The sequence below is a fragment of the Orcinus orca genome, chromosome 6 (assembly GCF_937001465.1).
Source record: "Orcinus orca chromosome 6, mOrcOrc1.1, whole genome shotgun sequence".
NCBI lineage: Eukaryota > Metazoa > Chordata > Mammalia > Artiodactyla > Delphinidae > Orcinus > Orcinus orca.
The window spans coordinates 56,136,401-56,142,400 of NC_064564.1; the positions used below are offsets into that span (position 1 = coordinate 56,136,401).

Below are 6,000 nucleotides of genomic sequence, written 5' to 3' on the forward strand. Positions count from 1 at the left end.
TAAAAAAACCTCAGAAATAAGGTGAAAAAGATCAGAAAGAATTAGAAATTAAAAATCATTTCTGCAAGGAACATTAAATTAGAGGGAACAAGAGTAAATACACATGATCAAAAAAATGCCTTTAAGGACGTATGAAACAAAAAAGAAGTAAAATTTTTAAATAAAAATTTAAGAAAGAGATCAAAATGATTCAAGAGAAAGTGAAAAAATACTGAAAATAGGCAAAGAATAACCAACATGCGGACAGCAGGAGTCCCTGAATAAGAAGATCAAAGCAAGGGAAGCAGAACAAACACTAAAAACTGTAATTCAGGAAAACTGTCCTGAAATACAAAGATTTTAATCCACACTTTCAACAAACTGCATATCTGAGAATACTGACCCAGCACAACCAACAAGACACATTCTAAGATAATTACTGGACTTTAACAAAAACTTGTACACAAATGTTCATAGCACCATTGTTCATAAATAGCCAAAAAGTGAAAACAACCCAAATATCCATCAATTGGCCAATATATAAACAAAATATGAAATATTATTCAAAGATAAAAAGAAATGAAGTACCGATATATGCCACAACGTGGATGAACGTTGAAAACATTATGCTAAGTGAAAGAAGCCAATGTAAAAGGCCATATATTGTATAACTCCATTTATGGGAAATTTCCAGAATAGGTAAATCTATAGAAACAGAAAATAGACTTGTGGTTATCAGAGAGTAGAGAGAGGGGGAATTGGGTCTGACTTCTAGCAGGTTATGAGGATTCTTTTGGCAGGTGGGGCGGGGGGGGTCGTGATGGAAATGTTCTGGAATTAGATAACGGTGATTGCTGTACAGCTTAGTGAATATAGTGAAAACCATCAAATTGTATACTTTAAAATGGTGAATTTTATGTGAGGTGAATTATATCCTAATTTTTTACATTCATCATCATAAAAAATATATCCTGTCTATAGTCTCCTTTGGCAAACTCTTATTTTCTTCCTCTCGTTGATATCAGTGCTTGATGACACTAGGGCTCAAGGTCCTACCTGTATTTTAGGAAAACTAAATAAACAAAGGGCCAAATGTAGGTCTGTGGTTGAATTTAAACTATGATGGGACTTCTATGCTATTGAATATAGCGGAGATGTAGCAAAATCTCCCTTTTCTTTCATCAGAATGGAAAGAGGAAATGATGAGGTAGCTAAAGTAGCTAGGTACAGTAATGAAAATATCAGTGGAATATTTTCATTTAGCTAAGCCAAAGAAATGCAGGGTCCCCACATAATGTTCCTAGCTTTACTTGAAACTTTCCTATGAAATGTTACAAGTTAAGATAAACAATAATTTGGCTAATCTATATGTGTAATTAAAAATTTCTTATGATATGCCATCAATGTTAGCCTTTCTCTTCAGCCTCAGTATCTGTGCAACTCTTTAAATAATGCTTTCCATTTGAAAATATCAAATTCATCATTATCTATAAACAAACTGATACCCCAAAGCCACTCCCTGCTGTCGTCATTCCTACTGTGGCAAACAACCCTTCTCCAGGTATCATGCTCAAGACTCTATAGATTATCTCATTTCACTCTACACCAACCCCAAGGGAAGATACCATTAATACCCCCATTTTATACCAGGGGGAAACTGGGGCTTAAAGATATTCAGTCACTTGTCCAAAGTCACATCTCTAGGAAGTGACAATGTCACGATTCAAAGCCCCATCAATCCACCTAGATTGAGAAATCCCTAACTCCAGAGCTCTGCTGTGTGCCTTGCTATTGACCTTCAAGACATGGCTCACCCCATGGCTTCCCTTGCTTGTCAGGGAAGCACTCTGCTCGATACTGCAGATATCTTTAAACACAGATCATTCTTTCACACTTCCAAACTAACTACAAGTCAGGGTCTTCTTAATGAGAGATGACTCAGACTTCCAGTGGATTTCTCAATCCAGATGGAATTTCCACTGGGCTGGGCCAAAACCAGGGCGTCCTTTGGGCAGTGATGGATAACAGCAAAGTTTAAATCAGCTTTTTATGTTAATGTATTAATATCTTAATCTTCTCCTGGTAGTGAAGTTGGGCTATTCTCACCATTCCCACTGAAATAGATGAGGGGATGTTATGTATATCATTCTTCAATAAGTTTTTAGAAATAGGTAATAGGGCAACTGAGGCCAAGAGATCAATGGTCTGGACATCCCGAGAGTAAGTAAGACAATTCTGCTTTTAGATTTCACAGCCACCACTGGTACTAAGTTTTCCTACCGCACATCTGAGTCCTGTGGGTCATCCAGAATGTACTCCTCTCTCTCAATGTGTCTGCACAGATCAAGGGAAAGGGGAGGGGTGGGGAGGATGAAAACATAAAAGCTATTATTGAGCACTTCCTACATGCCGGACACTACATTAAACATACCTGATCTCAGTGAATCTTCCCAATAACCTTAGAGATTATGATGCACATTTCACAGATAAGAACACTGAGGCTTGGAGAGGTGGAGTAACTTGTGTAAAGATATCCAGTGGGAGGGTTAGAATTCAAGCTCATATTCTGGCTGACTCCTAAATCCATCCTCTTTCATAACTCAGTGCTGTCTTCAACAGTAACCACAACTGTGTTGTGGGTGTCTATCAGCAAACTTACACATTTCACCTTTAAAAAAGATGTTTGGTTCTTTCATGAAAACAAGACCAAGACAAATGGGCTGAGGCAATCAAAGTATTTTAGAATTAAATGCGACTTTAGAGACCAAGTCCATCCTCCTTATCTGACAGATAAGGCATCTTAATGCCCAGGGAGCTTAGGTGATTTGGCTGAGGTCACAGAGCTAATAAAAGCCTCCACCAGACTAATACAGAAAGCTCCACACTAAAATTACTGCCTTCATCTTTCCTTTTAGAAGGTTGCACTGCCTTTGTTTCCTCTTCATTTCAAGGGAAACCAAGTGCATCTCCGACTCTAGGCTTTTGTTATTAGGCACTAACTGTTCAATAAAACAAGTGACAAAAAATGGTAGGTTCTTTTCACCAAAATTATGAAAACAACTATAAAACATACATGTGTAATGTCTTCAAAAGAGTCGGACACCTAGTGAAATTGCTTCTCAAGTAAACTTACGCAGTTATCATTGGAGATCTGCTTAAAACGAAAAAAAAGTGTATTTGCCTAGGATAAATATCACATGGAATAAATAAAGAACAGTGAAAAGTAGGCTCCACTTCTGCAGAAATTGCACAGCCCGGGAAAAACTCCCAGCCCTCTCTTCTGTCTCCTAAGAGTCCTGGCGTAGAAGCTACAGAAGACAGCCTAGCATAAACTCTTTCTTTGGTTTACCGAGCATTTATAGAATGTCTAGAGCGTGGCTGGCATTTTTATTAAAAAGGGATGAAAAAGACCTGGTCCTTGTCCTCGAAGGACTTATTGATTCTTGAGAGGGAAAGAGCCCAGCAGTCCGGAGTTGTAAACCTAAGAAACTCCAAGTCCAGGCCCTCTGGGTCCTGCCCTCTGGTCCCTACCCAGGCCTCTGGGTACTGAGGCAGCGGTCTTTGGCTAGAATGCTTCAGGGAGATCTTCCTCAGGTGGGCGCAGAGGCCCGGCGCAAGGCGCTGGAGGTGTGTCCCCACAGACGACACGAACTGCCACAGAACAGCCTCAAACTAACTCGGGGTCCCCATAACCCTCACTGCAGCCCCCTATACCTTTCCTCTGAACACCTTCCAGCCCAAATCTTTCCCCTCCAAAACCCCACACCCGGTGGTTACCTCAGGGGTCTCCTGTGATCCAGACTGCACACCCAAGACCCCTGGGGCAGCTTCGGATCTCAAAGGCAGAAAGAGGCCCAGGCAGGCCGCGGGGTCAGAGCAAAAACTGTTGGAACGCGACGGACTCTAGGACCCAGGGAGGAGGAACAAAGAGCACAGGGGGGAACAAGAGGGAGACCAGCCCCAGGGAGACGGTGTTTACAACTGCCACTTTCGGAGACTCGACTTCCCTGGCAGACCTCCGCAGACTTTCGCCGGCCGCGGCCCCGCCCGGGCCCGAGCGGCCCCTTTCCTCCCGCCTCCGGCAGCCGACAGCTCCAGGATACACACTCGGAGAACGCCGGGCTCCGATTGGAAGATCCGGGCCCGCGAAGCTGCGCGGCTTTTCTGGAAGGCGACCGGCGCATGCGCTGTTGCTGGGGAGCGGCGCGCTCGCGACCGCGCGCGGTTCCGCGCCTGGCGCGGGCCCTCCCCCCTTCTTCCTCAGCCTGAGGACCCCTCGGCCCACGTTCCAGTGTGGTGGTCTCAGTGTGAGGTGCCCGGGTCACCGTCCCAGAATCCCCAGAGAGCCGACTGAAAAGGCAGGTTTCTAAGCCCTAGCTCCTTTTCCCCGCCTACTGAATAAAAATCTTAAGAGGACTGATCCCAGATGCTGCATTTTTAAGCTGGCTTCCCTGCTGATCCGTAGGGTCACACGACAGCCCCTCGGGGTCCGTGGTCTGGTGCCAGAACCGGGGGAAATTCCCTGGGCTCGCTTCTGCACCAATGATTGGTTTCCCGCTGTTCAGACCGCTATCCGCCTGCCGGACGCTTCTACTCCCCTCCTCCCATCCCCATTGTATCCCAGCTGGTGGTTGTAAACGGGGACGCAAAATGCGGGCCAGCGCGCTGATGCAGCTGCAGCGCCTTTCGTTATAAATATTACGTAACGAGGTACCTCACGAAAAAGTCCTCAGAGCCTTAGCAAGTGCCCCAGCTCCCTTTCCTACCCTCGTCCTCTTCCCCACCCCCGACACAGACACACATATACACACGCACCCCACGCACGCTTTCCTCGTTGATAATTTATACTTTGGTTTCTCCTGGTAGCCGCTGCCGCCTCAGGGAGATTGGAAAACCAAATCCTCTTTTGTTCCTTGGCTTTTGAAAGCCTGTTCCCCAAAGAACAATGCAAATTGGCGGGATATTGACTCAGGATTTAATCTTCAACACCACCTCCTCCTCCTCCCGAAAAGGTGTTTAATACAAAAAGAACCTTTTATGCCAAAATAGTGCCTTGTGGCTTGTAATCAACCTGAAACCAGGTGTAGGGGCCGTCTTTCCCCTGTCTCCCTGGGATTAAAACCTCCTTGATTCCTGTAACACTGAAACTCTGAAACTTTAATTGGCTTGAGTTTAGTCATTTAGATTAGGAAAGGAGGCACATCCCGCTTCAATAGTTTAGTCAGAAAGAGGATAATTTCTTCAAAGAAAAGAGTGTATGGAAAGAAAAGAGCCCACTCTAACACTTAGAAACGAAATGGACAATTACAACAGACTAATGATATTAGGACCTTTTTTACTTTACAAGTTTTAAATAATATAAAATTTTTATTTGTGTTTTAGCAAAATCACAAAATTGAATATTGTACAGCAAGAAACGCCAAATGTACTATACTGCACACTTTTTTAAAATGAAAAAAATAGATGCAGCATGAAGACTTGCAATCTTCATTTATTTGTTCATTCAGCATTTATTGAATACAGACTATATATATACCCAGCCCAGAACTAGGTGGTAGAAATGCAGGATACATGATATAGGTGCAGTGGGATTCAGAAGAGGGAAGTATAGTATCAACCCTGAACAACCAGGAAGGCTTTATAGAGAACTTTGAGTTCAGTCTGGGAAGGTAGTTATAGATTCACCAAGTTAAAAGGAATTGGAAGACATGGAAGCTGCAAACAGGGCAGGAAACAGCAAGAGGCATTTGGAAAACTGAACAAAGCTCTGTGTGCGGTCTTGGGGTAGCGGATGTGGGGAGTAAGATGTCAGGCTGGAGAAGTAAGCAGAACCCAGATCACAGAGGGCCGTCTAGGTCCTACTTAGTTTACCAAGCAACAGAGCTAAATGAAGGATGTTGAACAGAAAAGTTCTAATAATTAAACAATAAATCAGACTGTTATAAAATACTTGGAGGTTTTCTGTGTTTTTCTAGTAGTTACAAGGTCAATTCTTTGTTGTCCCTTGTTTGCCTAACATGC

At 43.4% G+C, this 6,000-nt stretch overlaps 1 protein-coding gene across 8 annotated transcripts in view; it reads right to left on the reverse strand.

Annotated features, from left to right (window-relative positions):
* The window catches only part of CCDC171 (coiled-coil domain containing 171), a 359,813-nt gene extending 355,072 nt beyond the window's left edge, over positions 1-4,741 (reverse strand). For 7 of the 8 annotated variants that reach the window (XM_049710685.1, XM_049710687.1, XM_049710684.1 and 4 more), the window contains exons 1-2: positions 3,757-4,741; positions 2,260-2,313 (exon numbers count right to left, since the gene is read on the reverse strand). The gene's annotated coding sequence lies outside the window, so the exon portion shown is untranslated. The remainder of the gene's footprint in view (positions 1-2,259; positions 2,314-3,756) is intronic. The other variant, XM_049710683.1, reaches the window with a different exon arrangement.
* Positions 4,742-6,000: the final 1,259 nt, after the last annotated feature.